A 22,273-nucleotide genomic window follows, 5' to 3' on the forward strand; every position below is an offset into this window, starting at 1 on the left:
TGAAATTTATGTTGGAAAGTCAGTTTAAAGTAAGGTATACAAAATGTAAAAAAGGAATACAGGAAAACAGATTAAATCAAATACAAGTTGTGGATATAGTACTATATAGGTTAAGCATTTTAAGGAGCTTTCATTTAATCTTTTATCTTCGAACTGAACAGCATGAAATATTGGAAATAAATCGTATTTTTTGCAGTTGATGTATATTTTACATATATCACCTTTTTTTTAATAAGTCTGAGCAATTAAAAGATGTATTGTAGTGATTATATGCACTTTTTACTTACTTGTTTAGTTTTCCGACTTATCTAGGCCATTATCCTGCTGATTTTGCCAATTCATTAACGCTGTTAACTTGGCCCTGCACTTCGGCAGTTGCCCCACATGCCCTTCGCCGTGCGCAGAACCCTTTCACCTGCCCACATTCAGGTGGCCCAACAGGTGTGTCCTTGTCGTAGGTACACAGACACTCGTTGTGATTGTAGTTGTAGTTGTTGGCCCGCCAGGACGTCAGTGGCTCCGATTGGCACTCTGTCATGCCGTCACTCTGAGCGCTTCAGTGCACATTAACACCCAAGTCAAGACATAATTTATAAGCAAATGCAGTTAAGTTTCCTCTGGAGAATCTCCGTTGCCGGCAATTGCAATAGAATCCGGCGAATGCCGCCAAACAAAAGGGCCGCCCAAAACGAGAGAGCGCCGCGTGGAGAGCGGAGAGAAATAGAAATGGAGAAATCGAAGAAAGTCGCCGCGCTCTCTCTCGCTCTCTCGCTGGAAGGCGGCACGTCGTATAACACTCGATATAACAGCCCGATGCTGTGGGCCACCTCTCCCAAAATAACGGCGCTGCTCGAACTACCGTTCAGTTTGCGAGCGTTGGTCGTCAGCAGCGGACGTGCGTCGTGGCGATTGCAGATAAATATATACGTACATTTGGTGGAAAATCGAATTTCGCAACGGAGCGTGCGGCGTGCGTTAAAGTCTCCGGCATTTCCCCACTAAGTTTTCCTCAACTCAACTGGGCTTAGCTTGGCTCAGCTTAAGCTAGATCAGTGCAGGCCATGTGCAAATGGCAATCATTTAAACAATCTATGCAGAAATGAAAAAACGCGACTGCACTGGGCAAACATAATTAATTACGCGGCGCTGTGAAGTGCGTGCGTGTGTTAAATACAAATAAAAATAAAAGTAAAAATCATTATTAATTGCACTTCAAGCGCTTTTAAATACGCATCGAGTGCCGCGCTGTCTGTCAATCGGCTGGATTTTCTGCGGTTTCACTGCGTGTCGCGTACATAAACAACAACAGAACCCTGAACTCAAGTGAAGTGCAGTGCTGTGAGTGTGGCCAGCGTTTCGGTGGGTCGCTTGTTGTGCGCGCAATTTCCGGTTTCCGGTTCCGCCGGAGCTACTTCCGCGTCCGGTCGACTAGGCGCAACATTAATTTGCCAACGCCAGAAGAGTAATCACAGCCCAAACAAAAAAAAGTAAGCCCCGGTTTTATTGGCCAAAAGATAAACAAGACAGAAAAGTGCTAAATTTCCGTCTAAAGAGCAGACTCAAGTGTAAATTCGAATAAGAAAATATTCAAGTATTCTGGTCCTGCAAAGTGATACCCAATTAACAGGTTAGTTTGGCTTGGTTTCGTAGCTTAAATTCCAAATGTATTCCATAAATAAATGTTTGCATCGCACATGACTTCTGAACTCCAAGAAGTAGGATTATTTATATCGTGAAATACTTCTGGCGTTTAATTTCATGCCCAGCGCCCAAAAGTATGCAGCAAGCATATTTCAGGCGTGGCAGGTTGTTGGCACAAGAAGCGAAATGGGCGAAAAACAAAACGACAACGAAACGAAATGGAATGACAAAAGCTGTGTGCCAGTGTGCGTTTGTGCTTGTGTGTGTGTGTTTGTGTGTGCAAGACAAGCAATAAAATGGAGAGCGAGCGGCAAAGTTTTTGCGCGCCAAAAAGCGTGCAACAACGCGAGTGGCAGCTATGTTTATGTGCCACATAAAACTAGCGCGGCCATGTCGCATTGTTGGCCGAAGGGAGCAGAAGAAAAGTCGCCTACACGGAGAGAAAGTTTAGTTGACTTGCCAAAAGAGCTGGCACTTTGCCTACAGCGCAAGTGTTGTGAAATGTGAAAATCTGAAACATTTATAAATCATATTCTTCTACGGGCAATTTCATATATAAATGCTCTTAGAGACAAACTTTCTTGCTGTGCAGAGCAGGCCGTTTTATTTTATGAACCTTTATTATGATATTTGCCTTTACTTCTGCTCCACTCCCGGCTTTAGTAAACAATAATCATAATAATCGCAATCACAGGGCAGAAGGCAGAAAGCGGAGACCAGAGAGCGAAGCAGAAATCATAGGGCATGATGGCAAACAATGAGCCGCAGTCGCTGGCCTTTTTGTGCTGCCTGTTTTAGGCGCCGTTTTCGCACGTGTTTGTTCGCACCTAGTCGGCCACTAACACTGGCACAATTGCACTCACACACACGCACACGTACAAATATACGTAGCCTGTGAAAAGAGGTCCTTTTGTTGTCGTCCTGTCGCACTAAATTGCGCACAATTGAAAGCATACTTTCAGGCGCCCGAGCATTTAGTGTGCACTTTTGAATGCCCTGCACTCCATTCCCGGCTCATCTCTGCTCCCCATTTATCGCACTTCTCGTCCTGCAGAATCCCCAAAGGACCTCCTTTCACATTCTGTTTTTTTTTTTTGGCGCAGTGTCTAAAAGGTTTTTATTATTAAATATGGCAGAGGGTATTAAATATTTCCTGGCTGTCAAGGTTTCAGCTGCGAGATTACCCAGGAGAATTCTTATTTTTCCGTTTATATACATACTTTTTGAAGACCTTTGCTCCAAGAATCCTTTGGCGCCTTTAAATTCCGAAGCAAGAGTTGGAATTAAATTTAAAGCTTGATAATTGGGCAGGTTTCGCTTGCCAAAAATGCCTCATCTCGGGCTAATTGACCTCAATTCCGGCTAATCGATAATGCCTGAGCTGCATTCCGGCCCTTTGTCTTGGGCCATAATTTCATTAGATTGGCCTCGTCTACCGAAAATGCTTTCTCTCTACGCAGGCTTAATTAGATTAATGAAAAATAGGATTACGCCCAGTCAAAGCCAAAGGGAAAAGGAAAAGGGGCCCCAACCGAGCAGCTTAAATCAATTGTGTGTATATACTTTCCCATTTTCCCTTGCTCTTAAAGACGTTCGGCTTTGGGTTTTTCTTTCCATTTTTTGTTTTTTTCGTTTTGGGCCAAGGGGCAACCGCAGAAAGTCGCAAAGTCGTCGGCCTGAGTCCTCATTATGCGTCGCTTAGATGCCATTTGCCAGAAATGGCCTTCGAGAAAATAAGGAATGAAAATTTCCATGCCAAGCGAAAAAAAAATATAAAAAAAAAACTCCACTGGACGTGACACACAACAAATTCACAGCTATTTTGCCAGCCACCCTACGCATTTCGTATTTTCAAATTAATTCCAAGGAATTTTCCTGACTCCAGGCAAGGTTTGGTTACGTTTTGACATAATCTATTATAAGAGCTCATAATAATTTTTGTAAACTTTTTGCTATCCTGTTCTGTTCTGTTTTTTTGTTTCGAGGGCGTATGCTTTTAATTGTGGGCGTGTCGAGACTTAATGACATCGCTTGAAAACATAAAGCAATTTTAATGTTCGTCGTGGGAGTGATTGCAAAGTGTAAAAATATTAATTAGCATGTGGAAAACTGGACCTTTGGTCTTAAGCAGCTGTATCTTTTGCAAATGCTTACCAATACGTCAGTCAAAAATAAATCAACTTGGCCAAAAGTTACCTTCCAAATCTCGTCGGTTTGCGGTTGTACCACGCACATATGTACATATGTATGTACGAGCTCATAACTCGTGACAGTGAGTTATTATAGTATTTATGTATATTCTTGTGTATGTTTCGTCATAAATTTTATAAAACAGGATTCAAGAAAGCTGGGACTTTGTGTGGGTTTGGGTTTGGCTACCGAGTTCCAGAAGGTGACTAAACTTTTAAATTTTAACAAGAGACAAACACTCACGTTTTCCAAGCGATAATCAGATTAAATGTGCTTACACCTGTATGTATGTATGTGTACATCAAGGATATGAGAAGATAATATGTTGAAAGGCTTTAAAAAATTAAATTTGGAGTATGTAATTATCATTTGATTGTTTGTAATATAAATAAAATTTTATTACATAAGGAAACTGAAAAACTTTAGTTTCTTTAGTTTTAAATAACATTTCCCAATTTATAAAGTCTTAAGACCATAATAACTTCATTGAACTCAGTAGTTATATGTACACATATACATATTCTTTAAAGATATTCTGCATTTGCACTCATGCATATTCCCCCCTCAGTAACACGTCCATAAATTTGATCAATTTTTCTGAATTATTTTTTATACATATTTTGAAATATTTGCATTGCAATATTTTTCAATATTTTGCTAACGAAAACAAAGTCCTATTGTTGGCATATTCTGGCAATTTCGTTTGTTGAACTGCAGTTTAAACTGGCTGGCAAAGCCATGGCCCTAATGCTTTTAGCTCAAATTTTTGGCCAGTTCGGGTGCCAAAAAATGCAAATTTAAAATGCGTTGGCATGTCAAAAATCCACACACAGGGTGCAGAAAATCGGGGGTGAAGAAAATCGATAAACGAGACATGTGAGTGTTAGTATCTGTGTGTGTGTGGTGTGTGTGTGGGGTAAGCTTTTAGTATCTTTTGCAATGCAACTGCCATACACGAAATTTGGCAAACTCACAAAGCGGCGAAGTGGGGTATGAAACGAGATAGAGCCGAAGAGAGTAAAGAGCGATAAAAGAGAGCCAGCAACAAATAGCTTAATAGGAAATAGCATAAAAGCATACCACCCACCGCCCACTTCAACCCCCACCAACCCTCCCCCCTCCCCCACACCATCCGACGGGTGAAAAAAAGCAGAGAAAGGAAAATCTTTGCACGTATCGCACTCAAAAAATCAGTAAACGCATTGGCATCTCCTCCAAGACATTGTTATTGTTGCTGCCGTCTGCAAGGGTTGACTCACGGGTTAAAGGGGGCGGGGGTGGCAAATAGGGGGTGGCACTAGGGGTTGGCAGTAGGGGGTTAATGCTGAGGATGCCTCAGCTTATCGGATAGCGTTCGTAGCCCTCGTTCGCGTTGTCGTTGTCGTTGTCGTCCCCGAATATTTGGCATTAGTCAAATGCAAATTTTTATAGCTGCCTGTCTGTTTACTTGAAGCGCCGATAAGCCCGCGCATAAGCATATATACCAAATGGATTCGGGATGTGCCGAGATGCTGGTGCTGCTGGCCATGGAAATGGGAATCGGGAAGGGGGAATCGGGATAAGGATGGGTGCATGGGTCTTATGGCAAGCTGACTGACTCAGTTCCCCCAAAGGAAGTCACTAAAAATTCCTTGAATTTCCAATAACATCAAGCGGGCAAATATGTTTCGCAAAGAGTTTAATCCTCAACTAACTCCGTCTTTTTGGGCAACTTCAGATGTTGTCAACAAATATCTAGTAACTTTAGCTTTAAATTTAGTGAAAAAAACCTAATTAAATTTAAATTTTTCATTTAAAGCGATAAAATATAGGAGTTACTAGATTTTAGCATGTGAAAGTTCACAAATGTGCATGTGCAAATTAATAAACTACCTTATATAAATACTGTTGTGGAAAAATTAATATGCATTTGTGCGATATTTGGCCTAAATTGGCTTAAAATCTAGTTCTTTTACGCTCAAAAGGATTTCCAATAAGCTTATAAATATAATCGTGAATCAATAGAAATTTTAATAAAAGGCTAGCGAAAATAAAATAAATTATTGTCAAAGCATATTCGAATTAGTTAAAAAATGGATGGTGGTGCAAGAGCATTATTAATTTGCAATATTTGTTCGCATATTAATTTTCTATGTTTTTCAGTTTATTTTAGTCTTAGCCGAAATAGGAATAATATTTTTAAAGCTAGCACTTTAATAAACGAGCGACGGGCACAACATTACCGCCCAGCGGAAGCGCCACTCACACACACTTGGCTACTCACACACACAGATACGCACACTCACACACATATACTCGCAAGCAGCCGCGTATCTGTGCTCTTTGCGCCTGGAAGTAGGCAATAAGCAGCGTGTTTATGTGTGTGATACAAACATTTTAGCGTATTTTTATTACACATACACGGCGCAGGCTGCGCGCGAGTGTGTGTGTGTATTTGTGTGTGTCGACAAGCTCATTGCTGAATTTATGAAAATTCTGTAAGCGTGGTGGATGGGTGAGGGGTAGGTGGTGATGGCTGGATGGAAAAACATTAGCACCCAATAGAGTTTAATGCGTGCGTGTCAGACCTTCAGTCGCTGCCTTTTGGGCTCCCCAGCGGATGTACATATATATCCTGTCTGAGTCCCAGCTGCGGGTTCTGCGGGTCCGTGGCCACCACCCACTTTTGGCCCCAATGCCACTGCCACTGCCAATGCCAATTTGCGGCTTAACATCTTTGAATTATTGAGGCGCGCGGCGAGGTCACAGCCTCCGTTTCGAGATTTCTCCTCTCCGCTAACGAGCGCTCTTGGCTTTGGGCTTTTGGCCAAATTAAAATTTTATCAAAATGAAATTTGCGGCTTTCGCGTATTTAGTTTAGTTTGAAAATATCCAAAGTGATTTCGCTGCCGCTGGTTTCCCGGCTGTCAGCGGAAGTTTCCCAGCGCATGAGAGCTTCCCGAGGTGGGCAGTGGTTTTTCCATAAATATTTCATACATTTTGCGGTAGATGTTTTGGACCCCAGAGAACAACCGGCGACTTGCGATGTGAAATATGATGGGCGTAGTTTGATTAATTTTCACTCATCTGGCTTTATAAAATCAGTGTAATATAACACTCTAAAAGTCTCATTGGGCAGAAACGTCAGATTTGATTTATTGCAATAGAAACTATAACTACTCTTTGTTTTTGGTAAAGAATTTGCACGTGCAGAAAGCTTATTATTATATAAGCTTATTATAAATTATATATAATTATTATAAATACATAATATATATATTATTACCTTAAGATATTCTAATTGCATGTTTAGCACTCTGGTCAACATAAATCACTGCATGTGGGGTCAGTATGTTTTATGATACGAACCATAACCGTTAATAAAATCAATTTGTTTTTTGGGTGACTCTGCTCAGTCATGGAAGAATCTTCTTAAGCTGCGAGTTTCTTAGGAGGGGAGGGGAAAAGAATATAAGAGCTTCAGTGACATATTTTCTTATAATCTGCACTTTTATTGTCTCATCTCCCTTTGACCTTTCCAGCGTTTTTACGCCAAGCTATATCTGCCTCTCGTTGTTGCCTCCATTTTCCCATCTTCCGGCTTTTGTGTTTACATTACACTTTAACTAAGCCGTCGAAAATTATGCAATAAACTTTACTTTTACGTGTCCCCACAGCCACTTGTACTCTGTCCGTCTCTTTCTCACAGTCGCCAGCCATCTCTTTCTGTGAGTCAGCCGGCATCGTGCCTACTCTGTCTCTCTCTCTGCTCCTACACTTATTTATTTACTTAGCTGTTTTGTCCTGCTGCTTTTTTCTACGCTTTCGCCGCACTTATCCTTGCGATTTCTGATGTTCGCGCATTGTAGCTCGTTAGGTGGGTGGTGCTGGGTGGTGCAGGGTGTTACAGGGTGGCTGGGTGGAGTGGTTGGGTGGGGCGTTGCAAATCTTATTTGATGATGCCACGGCAAATACTTTAATTTATGCAGTAATCCTATTACAATAACAGCGGCGGTGGCACCAACAACAACAGCGGAATGTACAATGAGAAGGACAAAGGACGAAGGATGTTGGCAATAAAAACAGTGAGAGCAACAACAACAACAACAACAATGCATTTATTTCGGTCTTGTTGTTAAGCGATTTTGCTTCTTTTCTTTTCTTTCCGTTTCTTTTTTTTTCAGCTTGATTCCTTTCCATTTTATTTTGTTTTCATTTCGTGGGCCAGAAAAATCAGGCGAACCTATATCCTTGGCTCCCTACTTTTCCGCCTCCGTTGCCATCGATGTGGCACTCATTTGCATTTTCCATCCTGCTCCTTTTGCCGTCTTAGCGGCAATTCAATTTATTTTAATTTCTACTCTTAACACAAAAAATTACCAATTCAATTTTATGACTTTATTCTTCTCCCCAGCCACGTGGCGCATTTCTCAGCAAGAACTGTGAGTTCCCAGTTCAGCTGTGGCTGGGGGAAAAGCGTGGAAAACGTTGGGGAAAACGCCAAGATAGATCTGCACTTTCTTGACACCGAAATCGAAATGAAATCTGCGAGCAGAAAGGGACAATGGGAGCGAAAAACGTGCGACAGTTTTCCCCTTGGCTATTTATATAGATGACTATATCTTCCAACTTGTTTTCGCATTTTTGCACTGCCTTAGTTTTGCATATGCAAACAGCTTAGGCTGCGTGGAGGGAGCTCTTGTTTTGGAGTATGCAAATGAGTTTATAAATAAATTTTGCAAAGACTCCAGCTGACTGTGCAGCGCATCTTTCAGCGAATCCCCAGGAGTGATGCCCCCCTTTTTTAGCCGCTTTAAATATAAATAGTATGAAGTGTTAATGGCTAATCGGTTAATTCCATGGTGGAAAGTTATGTAATCACTAGCATGTTTGGCTCAAAAACCCAAGAAACAATTTGAAATCTAGAAAATCTCGATGCCGCAATAAATTGTAAACTCATTTGGCCAACCAGTTTCATGGCCTTGGCCATTCCGGATTTCAGCCAATTTCGGTCGCATGTCGCCAACTAAGTAAATTTCATTGGCTTAGTGTTAGTTTTGCCCTTTTTTTTATATTTTGCGTCTGCCGTAAAAAGCAGATTGAGCCAGAAGCCTTGCCGTTTGCCACAGATTTTGTGTCGCATAAAAATCGCAATCGACGAAAGCGCTGGCTGTATCTTTAGCTGTCACTATATCTGTATCCATAGCCCAGCCATTTAACGTTGAGATAAAATTTACATTTTAACCGAAGCCAGCTCAAAGGCAGGTGGAAAGGGGCTGAGCGGGGAAGGGGGCGTGGCAGGATCATTTAGAGACCAAGCTGAAATTGGTTTTCGCTATTCGCCAGCGCATGGTGTTTACTCTAGGCAAGGGTATGTGGCTCAAATGCTTAAAATGGTTAACAAGCATCAAATTAAAGATAAAGATACATATCTTAAAGATTTCTACATTTTACATTTTACATTTACACTTTTATGCAATGCAGAAAGACACATTTATGGTTAATTCCTCGTTAATTTATTTTCATAACCATAAAAAGGGTATTAGTATGTGCGACTATATAAATCAGTTTTGTTTAGTTTGTTTTTCGGGTGGTTGGCAGCATTTTCTTTGGCTTTCCCCCGCTTTTTGTGGGACAAAAGTGAGCGTCTGGACCGTGTGGCTGCGTTTTGCTGTGTGCTTTTGTTTTCTTTGGTGTTTTGCTCCCTGACCGCCTTTGGGCATATTCAATTTTCTTTATTATACATATTTCTCTCGTTGTTTTGGCCTTTTCCGCAGACCCCAAAACCGGTGGGTTAGTATACTGCGATACTCCAGGCGAGCTTTCAATTTTTATGACTTCTGGTTCATTTTTACTGCGTTGGCGGTCCCAGTGTCTCGTGTTACCCCGATAAACGCTGCAAGTTTCTTCCCTTCCCGGCCATTTTGGCCCTCTCCACTGGATTTTCCCCAGAGCTCTTTTGATGCTGTTTTATGCCGCGCCATGCGTTTTTTGTTGCGTCTTCAATGAAATGTTTATTGCTCTGTTCTTTTATTCGAAGCCCCCGACTCCTATTGATTGAATGAAGAGGTCCTTTAGGATTCGTTCTACCCGCTTTTCCCGCAGCTCTGTGCTGTTTATTGTTGATGTCGTATCCAATGTTGCGACGTGTTCTTGTGTGAAAGAGTCGCGTTTAGGCCAAGTCTGATAACTGAGAGTACAGGTGGATTGGGTGTCTATTCAGGTTTCATATTTATGTCGCCGATTGACTGTTTTGTCAGTTCTTTTGCTGTTCTGATAAAGTTCTGTAAGCAGTCTTTATGCGAAACTTATTGGCCCATTTGTTCGCTTTTTCCCCTTCAAACCGAACGACACATTTTCCTTTGCCATACTTTTTATTTTCTTAAGATTCTGTGATTCATTTGTTTTTAATTTTATGCAAACTCACAAAAGCATTTGGACTCGTTGTTTGCTTGGGATTTTCTAATTTGCCAAAGTGTATTGCTTCGACTTCAATCCAACTGGTTATTTATTTTTGAATTTGTGTGCATATTGTTTTTAAACATTTCTCTTTTTTCCCTTGGCACTTTTCTGGGAAAATGCAAATTGTAAATAATGCACTAAACCGTATTTTGCACTTGCCACATTGTTTTTGGCCAAACGGAGGGATTACACTTATGCTCTATACTTCCAAATCTTTGTATTTCAGATATATGAAGAAAATAAGAATTTTATAATTGCCGTACTATTTTCTTAAAATATATTTAAAACGAATTTGTTTATGACTTCACTTAACTGCATAAAAACTTGTGTATTCTATATTATTTTTTAATTGCACTATTCGGCTGGCAAATAGTGTATAACTTTATTTTTTAATAAAATCGAGCACTCATGAACTTGTGAGTTTATTCAAATGGTAAAGATATTTTGCTTTGTTTTGCACTTTGGGACAACACTTCGCATCTACGCTCAGCCTGAAATTGCACTTTATCTCCGATGTTGAATGAAAACAGTGCTTTAATATTTGTTTTAATTAAATTCGAATTTTCTCGAGCGAAAAGCCAAGCTGGAACGAGTATAAATAAAAAAAGAAAGGGAAAACAACAACGACGCCTGTGAATATCTTGCCGAAAGCTAACGATGCCCGGAGTGCTCTGCATGGTAAAAACCCACTTAATCCAATTTAAGAATGCAACCACTTGAGTGCATACAAGCTCAGACACGAAAACTATATGCACATGCTGCTTAAACTCACTCTTTTCTGGATTAAACTATGCAAAGTTTATCCCCTACTGCGGTTTCTTCGTATCACTGCTAAGCCGTTGAATTCCCAGCCATTTGCCTATTTGTTCAAAAAAAGAAATGGGAAATGCAATGGAAAAACATGGCGAAAAATTACCCTGGTAAAATATTAGCAGCCAGTGAAAATAGGGCCGTTTATTTGGCGTGCGTATGTGGATTCTCGCATTTTCCACTCATAAATTAGGGGCAATTTCTTTCCGGATTTTATACACATTTCTTTTTTTTCTTCCTCAGCCCAGATAATGTCTACATTTTTTGCATGTGACCCAACGCCCACCCACCGAAAATCTTATCAGCAAGGGATGTTGGGCACACCCGCTGGTTCCATGGTTCCATGTATCCATGTACCCATTGTTGGGCTAAAATTTATATATTAGGTCATTAGGTTTGTAATAATTTGTTGGGGCCACATGTAAAATGGGCCCACTAGTTGTTGCTTATTGGCATCATTGTTATCCCAGCTTAATGGGCCAATTGGGGGGCTGAGTGTGTGTGTGTGTGTGCATAGGTATGTGTTTTTCCCCCAGCGACCTATTAGGATGAAATTTCGTTTTAATTAAGTTCCGCTGCCCCACTCCAACGCACAAATTGGGCATGCTGCATTTTTAATGCCCGAGATTCGGCTCAATTAGCAATCTGGCCCGAAACAAAACTATGCGTTCTGTACCACTTGGCCCATGCATTTTTGATAGGCGCCCAGTTCAGTTAGCTAAACAATTTTCCAATTAAATCATTTCTGGGCACCAGAAAGTATGCCCAACTATTTTGCGCCAAACATTCGATAGTCCTTCGACGCTCCTTCCGCCGCCGAGCCCAAAACTACACTTAATTAAGTTTGTTGCGCAACTGGAATTGTGGGGCAAATTGAATTTTCAACTTTGACTTCGATTTTTGTTCTTCGGTTTTTGGTTTCATTTCGGTAGGCACACTGCACTCCACTGGTTTTTGGTTTTAGTTTTAGTTGTTGGTTCTAGTTATAGTTCTGGTTAATTCGCATGCTAATTCCCAACGAAAGTGGGCAATAAAATTGGGACAACTGATGTCCATGTCCTGGTTCTCTAGATCCGGATTCCAGGTCTGCTTCTGTTTTCTGCTGCTCTCAGCACAAAATTTGTGCCGAGCGGAAATGTCTCAGTTTCGGTGCGTAATTTTCCAGCATACACACACACACACACACACACACAAGCACTAACACACACACACACAAACAGGATAGTCCGCTGTCTAGTATCTGTGTGAATGTCTCTTCCTTTTGCTATTTACGTTCACATGTCCGTGAGCACATGACCTCCATATAAAATAAATTACTTTAGTTATCTAAATGCCGTGCATGTGTGAGTATGCGAGTGAGTGTGTGTGCGTGCGCACGCGTCTGTATGTGTGCAGCAACGCCCTCTATTTCGCTCACCCCACCCACCTCTTCGTTCGTTCCACGCTTTATTCGTGGGTTCTTAATTTTTTCTCATGGCACAATCGCTGCGTATACCCTGCACATCAGAGCATCTCAGCTATGGCACCACGGTTTTCTAAGCTGGCTAAAAGTATGCAGTAATTTATTACGATTGCAAGGGTTTCATGCAGTTAGCTGCACACTTTTAGACATCTTTTGTAGATTTTGTGATATCTATAGCAATATTTAATTTTAAATAAATTAATTTTGAACATACTAAACTAGTTTTAAATTTAGAATAGATTGGTATAAGATAATTTGTTTCTAATACCCTTGAGTTTTAATATATATCCAACCAAAGAGCATTCCCAAGTTACCATTCGTAACTGAATCCTGGTTATTTCTTGGGTTCTCGTTCGTCCTTCGCTGTGCTGGTCGTCTTTTTGCTTTTAGCCAAACAAATGATAACAATAAATTACACTCTCGAGATTTGGACGAGCTTAAGTATGAAGTGCAGCCAGTCGATGTCGATGCGCTGGTCCAAAATAATGAAGGCAACATGACCGGGTGCTCGGTGGGCGGTGGGCGGTGAGGGGGCAAGGAGGAGATGGTTTTGCTGGACGGGAGGGGTGGGGAGGCGTGGCAGATTCGGGTTTCCTTAGATGCCACATCAAGTGGCAAACGCACTTGGGGGATTTTTTCCTTTTCGCTTCCTTAGACATCGTCCTTTCTGTTTTTTTTTTTGTTTTGGGGGCAGCAAAAATAAATGTTCTAATTTAGCGACTCAATTTGTGTAGTAAATTTATCAAAGGGCGGCCAGCCATTGTGTGAGTGCTTGTGATAAGGCCACGCCCACTCCTGGCCATATTCTCTCACATAGACAGTCGTCGTGTTACATTTCAGTTGCCATTTATAAACACGGCTGTCGTTTACCTGCTTTTCCGCATCTCTCTTTCTACGTGTGTTTGTGTGTGCTATTTGTATATTAATTTTTGGTCTGTTGCGGTCAGCAGGTGATAAATCTACTCAGGTGATAATAAGTGCCATTGGCAGCGATTTGTTTAGTTTTTATTGCATACAGCAGGGCGTGTGGGCGTGGCCAGAAGTCGTTTTTACGCCGGCCACTTAAGTGCGAAAGCCATAAAGAAAGGCTGATTAAATGGGTCCTGCGATGATGACCAGCATGCCAATACGGTGATCTCGTAAAACGAAACTTACGAGCATATCTCCAATCTTATGGTCGAGAGAAACGGAAAACTGTTAACCCACTTAAGAGTCCAGCTGAGAGCAGTTCGAAAAGTTTCAAGAAACTGGCGGATGGATCCTGCGTCATAAAGAAGGCTTTAAAATATCCGCACTAAATGCGGCCAAAATCAACAGGAGCTCAAGAGTTCGTGGCAAAACTTTTCGACCAATATGAATGCCTCATATAATAAAATGAAAATATAAATATAAGCGGCTAAACGAGGAAATGAGGTGCCCAGCTACTGGAAACGCGCTCAACAAGTGCACTTTGTGCTGCTTAGCGCCTATTTGGTCGACTTTAAACATTTTTATGGCATTTTTTACGCTCATAAAAGAGCGAAACACAAAGCAGGAAACTCCAGCCAACCACCGCCAACGCCAACTGGCCTCAATAAAAGTTTTGTTTTGTGCGTTAATATTATAACGACATTACGATCCACTTGGGCCAGTTGACCAAGTGGACTGCACCTCAAGTTGTGCTTCATTATGCGGATGGTTTTAGACGATTTTGGTAAGGATTTGCTCTGCTTTCTATATATTATATATTATATATTATATTAACTATGGAAATCCATTGCTGTTTTAATGCAGGGAATTAAGCGGTCTACAAGTATGCACCAATGAAGTAGTTATCGACCAACCAACTTGGCTTAATCTTAAGGCTCTCCTTTAAAACCTCTGTGCACCATGTGGCAATCTATAAAGTGGAAATGAACTCCCCCCCGCACATTCGCTGATACGCGAGTCGAATTTTCCTGTTTCACACACTATTAGGAATGCCCCAAAGTGCCATAATTTTTTATCCGCTGCCACTGATTTGCGCAGCGGCTCGTAAACTTGGCCGAGCTAATAAACTCCTGCATGGAGCCCGACTATCTGGGTCAGTCGAGGGATATATGGTGCTATATAGACAAGGAGCAACTACCACACTATATATAGATGGTGAGTTTCGGTTTTGGCTTCTTTAGTGGCGCCCAGTTTCCTGGCTCATTGTTCGCGCATATCAATGGGCGAGCGGGAAAACCGAAACGAAAACGAAACGAAACGAAAACGCATTTTCGACTCATTGTTTCTGCTTGCCTTCTTCCTCTCGATTTTTCCGCCGTGGATAAAATATTATTTTTATTTGCTCGGCTGAGCACATCTGCAGCATCAGCGGTCGTCGAAAGGAGGAAACTGCTGACTTCACCTTGATGCATGCGCTTTTCATTGCAACCCGCACACACACACACACACACATGAAATTTACCCTTTACTAACCGTTGCATTTTTTCTTTTTTTGCCATTTTTCCTTTTGGCAACGTTGGCAAAACATTTTCCCCACTGCTCCCGAAATCAATATGCTTTCGTCGCCAGTTCTTGGCAAGTTAGCAAACTGCCACAGTTGCAGCTCTATCAGGGACCACGCCCCCCTCACCACCACCCACCCCCCTTGCCAGCCAGCTTTTCCGACCTACTTGCTGCTGAAGCGAATTTTCTTGTCATATTTTCAATTTGTGTCGCCTCGCATTGGAACGAAGGGAAACGGTTGTAGGTGTCGGGATTCTCGGCTGCTTTATGGCCCCGGTTGACAATTGCAATAAAAATGTTGCCAGGGATTATAACAAGCGTATAATGTCATGCCACGCCCCCCATTTTTCTCCATTTTCCTCAATTTTTCCAACCCCCCCCCACCCACTGTCGAGGTCAGTGGGCAAGTGCAGCATCGAGTTTCACCTGCTTTTCCTTTCCATCCTCGCTCTGTTTCGGCTTTTCTTTCCCGCTTTGCCATGTCATGTGCAAAATGTCAATTGTGCTTAAGGGCAAAGGTATTTGATTTCAGTTTTAGTGTTTGTGGAGGACTTGAAGCTCTGCCTCTCGCTCGCTCTCGCTTCTCTCTCTCTCTTTCGGACATTGTCAAGCGTTGATGCATGAGATTTGTGAAACCATTTTTCCTGGCTTGGCCCAAGCACGAAAAGTATCTTACGGATGCCGAATGAGGAGGGGCTGACTTTCGGATTAACATTTCTGTTTACCCAGAGCAAATTGTGTATTTTTAGAGCATGTTTGAGCTGCAAAAAGCAAACATGGCTTGCTTATAAAGGGGATACTCTGGCGAGGCTCTATTATTAATTAAACATATGGGGTATGAAATTAGCTAATGAAGTTTGAACTGAGATGTAACATGAGATGTACATTTATACATAAAGAATACGTACAACAATAAAAAGCTTTCTTCTGCTTTAAATACGTTATATTTTATGTTATTGCTTCAGCTTTTTTCCCCAATGGAATTTTTCTTAATATTAATTACTTTGGTTTCTTGAAATTACAAGCACCATTTCAATAAAGAATCCATGCCAAAAACCCAACTGCTCACATTGACAGCCACAAAAATCGAAACTCAACTGGCGGATAATAAACAGCTCATAGCTAAATGAACTTTTTTGTTTTCTGCCGCCAGCCAAATGAGGGAAAATTCCAAGAGCTTTTCATTTAGGCCAAATGAAGGCCGCTTGTATGCCGGCAATGAGCAGCGGCGAAATGCGAAAAAAAATTAACAAGCCACGCACAAAATTAGAAACGTGCGTGCAACACAGACCACAGGGGGAGAGGGTGGGGGGTGGTGAAACGAAGGGGTTGTGCGGGCGAAAAGTGGGTGGTTGGGTGGACAGACAGACAACTAAGCGCCATGTTTAGCCCGGCCAATACAATTACGCTGGCCATAACCCTTTCGGCGTGTAATACGCACGTAGTGACCAACCACCCGCCCCAAGCCCGCTGCCACACACACACACCCATCCCCCTACCCCTACCCGCCTACCACGGCCAACGGCGGTCAAACACACACACACACACACAATACGTGGTCAAATAAATTGACGCCAGCGACGACGCACCACAAAATTCAATTACACGTACAACTCGTGTATTGCAGTCCCTGTTTTTCTCTGTTTTTTTTTTTTTTTGCTCCTCCGTCGAATATTGAGTCCGGCATTTGACGCCACCAATCCGGATCCGTACTCATGATTTTGATTTTGATTTTTTTTCCATTTATTGGACGCAGCGCCCCTACCACCATTTGAGCCCCAATCGCAGGTTGGCCAAAACTCTCAAGTTGGGGGCTTGCAACTTCAAGTTGAAGGGCTCAACTCAACTTAACCCTCGGCTGGACCACCGTGGGCGCATTGACCCCGCATTAATGGGATTATGGCCCAAGCAGTTTTAGCCAACTGTTCCTACGCTTCCATGTTGTATGTGTGTGTTTGGTATTTTCTATTTGGGCTTTGTTTGGCCAGCAGTGGGCAAATCCAGTTATTAATATTTTATGCGTTTCTTTCTATTGCCGTTCGCAATCCCTTCAAACGCCGTCCGCTTAGTTGGGCTTATGGTCGGTAGTGTGTTGTGTGTAGTGTGTTGTGGCTATGCCAGCCGATAAAAAGGGTTTCGGTCGGGCTTAGGGGCTCACACTCACACTCACACTCGCACTCAGACTGAGACTAACAAACTCATGGGAAAACGCTTATGGAATCAGTGCATGCGCTTCAATTGCTCTCGACTCCATTATCCAGTTAGACACACACTCAATTTCCAAACCGACTAGTCCGTTGGCCTTAGGGGCTAACGAGTTATAAATATATATTTTTATATTCCCCCCTTTTGTTTTGTTCTGGCTTAGATATTTAGTCGAAACTCGGCTGCGAAAACAATGTGCGAAAATTGGTTTATTATTTGGATACAGGATTTACGCATTTCACTTGCCAGCACTTGAAACAGTGCAAAATAAATGTAATCGCTACATATCATAATAAAGTTGCCAAATCAAACTACTACTACTGGTGGTTTTTTCAAAAGAATAGCAATATTTTTTAATATCGTTGCTGTAATAAATATGACTCTATATCCACTTGCTTCCAATTTATTTTATTTATTTTCTTTAAATACAGTTGCAAATAAAAAGTTCGCAATTTCACTTGCCCTATTGGCTTTAAAAATGTATCGATTTCAGAGGGGACAGCACAAGTGTCTGGACCTAAAACTATTTCCATATAAATATTTATTTTCGTCGAACAAACAACACAAGCTCATTTGCCGAAACAATTTTATTCCGCCAACTGTGTGTTTCGATGGGACTAACGAACTCCAAATTAATGCCGTTTGGCTATTTACTTTACATTTAAGAGGCATTTTAATGTTTGCCGGGCTTAAGTAAATTTACAGTGCGTAAGGGAGTGGCAAACACTGAGCTGCATAAGTCTGCGTACGCCCCCGGGCGTGTCATAAAACGCAGTTGTAAAAAAAATATATATATTTCATTTGCTGCCAAAGGAAAATCTCTGGCACAGATGCCATTTTCCCGGGGCAACAATTCAATTTCACAATTTTGTACGCCAAGTACGCAACGAAATGCGAAATACGAAATATTTTAATTGGAAAAACTACAATTGGTTATCTAAATAAATGTGCCACAGTGCCGTTGCCATAAAGTATGCCACACCACGATATTGTATATGCCTTAACAACAAAGGACAATGATGGCCAATTTATGTGAGTTTCATTCGCATTTTCCAATTTTATAGACGGCAATCAAAGGCAAATTATACGAATCCAAGTGAGGGTGGTGGCCCAAAGCCAAACAATCGCCGAGGGAAAATTGCGGGCCCTGCGCTCGCCACTCCCAAAGCAATTTAAATAGGAAACCAATTAAATTTAAACACAAAAAAAAAAAGAAGGTAAACAATAGCGCACTGACCAGAACTTTTGCGAGGAGCAGCCATAGCAGTGCATTCAATTGCATTTGCGTGTCATTTTGTTTGTATTTTTCTATTTGTCCGGCGAGGGCCTTTGTTTGATTGTTTGCCTTGGTGGCCAAAACAGTGTGGTTTGGGCCATTGGTAGGCACTTTGAGCCATCGACTGGTTTGCATTTCACGGATTTCAGCGCCGGCTTGATTATACACAGTCGATTCAGATTCACATTCACATTCAGATTCAGTTGATGTGATTTGGTTTGGTTTGGTTTGGCTTTCCGCACCGCCGACTAGTGGGTCTAAAGTTCGCAGACTCCTTTTTTTTGGGATGGGACAGGGTGACCTCCATCCGCTGCCACCATAAATTAATGGCTAAAAAGGCTGGCGCACTAGACTATAATTTCCATTTGGCAAAAGTATGCCAACAAACCAAAACAGAAAGCCAAACACATGCCAGGCCAAAAATGCAAAAGGAAAGCTAACACAGCTAACAGCTACCAGCCAGCAGTTAGGAAAAAAGCAACAGAGAACCGAGGCGAAAAAACACTGAAATCGTTGTCGAGCCATTGCTAATGGAACATATTTGCGTTGAAAAGGGTTTTCCAGCCATGTCTCCATGTGTGCGTGTGTGTGCGTTTTGGCCTGAACTGTTGGCAAAACAATAACAAACAAAAAGAGGGGCGGTTGGACTGGCAAAAAACTATGCGTCGCATTCCGCATGAATAAACCCAAAGCTGAGCCACACAAAATACAGAAGAAAAAACAAAAAAAAGGGTTGGGGTGGTAAAAATGTAGAAAGAATGAGGGAGAGCATTTCGAGGCATTCATAAAAATGTCGCAAAAACAAAACGGAGCTGAAATAAAAAGAACTTTATGTGTCATTCATTCAAAACCATGTGAAAAGGCATCAGCAGCAGAGCAGAGCGTATTGTGGGATCCCCATATAACGTATACGTATATGGAATCCCCGGATCCCCTGTTTCCCGGATACGGATCCAAAGTAGCCGCTGTCGAGCGAGTTCAGCGACATAAAAATTGTGTGACAACCAGGAATTCCCACGGACCGGGCAAAAGTGTGAAAAAGTACGCATGTCCTGTGGTTATTGTTATCCTAGTCACTGACAATAGAATTTTTAATAAATTAAAAAGTGTTTCCAGTCTGGACGGTCGTATTTTAATTTTCGAGTGCGACCGACCGCTCACAAAAGTATGCAATAATAATAAATTGATATTCCATTTGCATACGCATTCCCCTCTTCCTTTCTTTTTTTTTTTTGTTTGCGGTTGGTTTGAAGAGTTTTTCGCCAAAAATTGTTTGCCATAAATAATATGTTCAAACACGTATGCCTGTGTCTGGCATCCGCCCAGAAAATAATGAATTAGAGCCGCTGTGTCACTTACACAGTCATGGAAAAGTGCTGGCTGGTGACAGATGGGTTCACTTTTCCCCGTAACCCTTTGCATTTAAATAGGTCAGCGATAATGTGGTAAATACAACAGAAATTAGACCAAACGAATTGGAGGTTGATAGCCTGGCCTACTGATTTATATAGTTTGAATATTTCACAACCGATTCAAGATTTTAAGTATAATCGTGTTCCAAATTGAAATTGGCAGCTGCTTAAATGGGATAAATCTTGTTGATCTTAGAGTTTCATGTTGTTGTTTCGCAACGGGATAGTGTTTATTGTTTAAAGGATTTTCCCTTATTGTGTGATTTTTATCTGGATCATTCATTCCCACCTATGACTGACTCACTCGCCAGATGCGCCGTAAAGCTCTGCTAATGTATTTCAATTAAGCCACTCATTGCCAGCTGCAGACCATCAAATGGCTTTATGCAGCAACATTATTGCACTCGCACTGCGACAACAATATTTGTATAATTTTTAATGTTTTCGGCTGCAATCCGGATTGCTGGCAAATGCGAAATGGAGCTCTGCCATGGCATTTAATTGGGATTTTGGTAAAGTCGAAAACAAATACAATTTGTCTTATGCAAACAACAAGCAAGCGCGCTGCAATCAACAGCAACAAAAACAGCGGCAGTGGTGGGCAAATGGCAAACAACGTGTCGTATGCGCAATCAACGACGGCATTTATTTAAATATTAAAATCAGAGCGTCGCCAACGAAAACTATGACATCAAAATAAATGCAAACGCACGTGTGTCCATAGGAACGTGTACATCCTGGATGCTACCTGTGTTTTGGGCCATGTCCATGTGTTGGCACTGCGAGTTGGTACGTCGCTATTCAGTCGACGAATTCACGCCATTTTCAACACGTGATTTTCACACCGCATCAGCGGCAAAAACAAATCCATGCACACACACATTCACAACACTGTCGACTGTTTTCCCATGTATTGACGCGCTTAATTAATCATTTAAGCCTTTTGCTGTGGACCCGGCACAACCGGAAAAACACTAACGATGGTGGCAAAGCGCCGAAAGTGCTGTCGTTGAACGTGTTTGTTGTTTAAGTAGATGCAAAAATAAATTTTAAATTATACAAAGCCTGCTACTAATGACATATTATCATTTTATCGTTTCAGGTGAGTGATTATCGTGATGACAGTTGGATGCGGACTGCCAAAGGATAGATCCAAATGAGATTGCTACCAGCTGATTGGAATTAGAAGCTTTATTGACTTGGTATTTGTTTAAAATATGCATGGCTTCTATTTTTTGAATTTAATCTATTAATATGATAAATAATTAATTGGCATTAGGAATAACTGTGTCATTTATAGACAGCTCATAAGTGATTTTGCAAATGCACACTTCCTTTGCAATCTCATTAGCATTATGTGTTCAGTTGCTACTGATTTTCGTCGTGCTGTAAATTCCCTTATCTTAATTAGCCAATCAGCTAACCAATCTAGCCGCCGTGTCAGCGATTGCCGGCGCCACCTTGATAACATTGTCACCTAATTAACATGGCACACGCACTTGACCCGACCCAGGCACGCAATGTTACGCATACGCCCCGTGGGCCCTCCCAGAAAAGCAAAACGACACAGCATTTATGGTGCCAAATTGTAAATTGTACAGGCAGCGGCAACTAGAAATGAACATGCGCTCAGGTTAACTGCTGGGGAACTTGGCTAACAGAACCGGAAACGGAAGTCGCCTGTCATGGCGGCGGAGAAAGAGAACGGTGCAGAAGTGGGTGGAGAGGGTTCCCCACCCATCTAGCCAGCCAGCCAGCCTGTTGCCTGTTGTATGCCATTTAAATATGTCATAATTTCATTTATGTGCTCTCACACTCACGCAAAAGTCAGACATGTCATGTACACATACTTGGTGTGTGTGTGTGTGTTTTGGGTTATTTTTATGGCATGCACGAAATGTTGTTGAAACACCTGTCGCCATTTGCCGCATGCTAGCCAACTTTCTTTCGGCTGATGAGACGTCATATTTCAAAGGCCCCCAACTGTGGCGAACAATATTAGCAGGGCGATGGGCTTTTGGGCCCAGCTTTCGAATTATTTTGTAAATTAGGGTGTCAGGGCATCGCAGACTCGACTCGTTGTTTTTTTCACTGCCTTACAACCGCATGGCTGCAAATTATTTAATTAAGTGGCACTCACCTCGCTAATTGTTTAATTACGGCCGCACATGGTGGGTGTTTGTGTAGTTCAGCTCGGTGCAGGCAGCATTTTGCTCGGCAACTTTCAGCAAACTGCTATAATTGACAGCTCCAACCACCGACGACGTCGCAACCGCCGACCCCACTTCCGCCCATCCATCACGATGGCCTCGTGTTTCCGGTTTTCCCTTCAGCGAGTAGTTTGTCTTGGTTGCGGCGAGCGGT

General features: G+C 41.9%; 1 protein-coding gene across 1 annotated transcript in view; it reads left to right on the top strand.

Annotated features, from left to right (window-relative positions):
- The first annotated feature begins 892 nt into the window (after nt 1-892).
- The window catches only part of LOC117136420 (irregular chiasm C-roughest protein), a 117,212-nt gene continuing 95,831 nt past the window's right edge, over nt 893-22,273 (top strand). The window contains exon 1 of the mRNA XM_033297331.1: nt 893-1,627. The gene's annotated coding sequence lies outside the window, so the exon portion shown is untranslated. The remainder of the gene's footprint in view (nt 1,628-22,273) is intronic.

This window comes from Drosophila mauritiana, chromosome 2R (genome assembly GCF_004382145.1).
Source record: "Drosophila mauritiana strain mau12 chromosome 2R, ASM438214v1, whole genome shotgun sequence".
NCBI lineage: Eukaryota > Metazoa > Arthropoda > Insecta > Diptera > Drosophilidae > Drosophila > Drosophila mauritiana.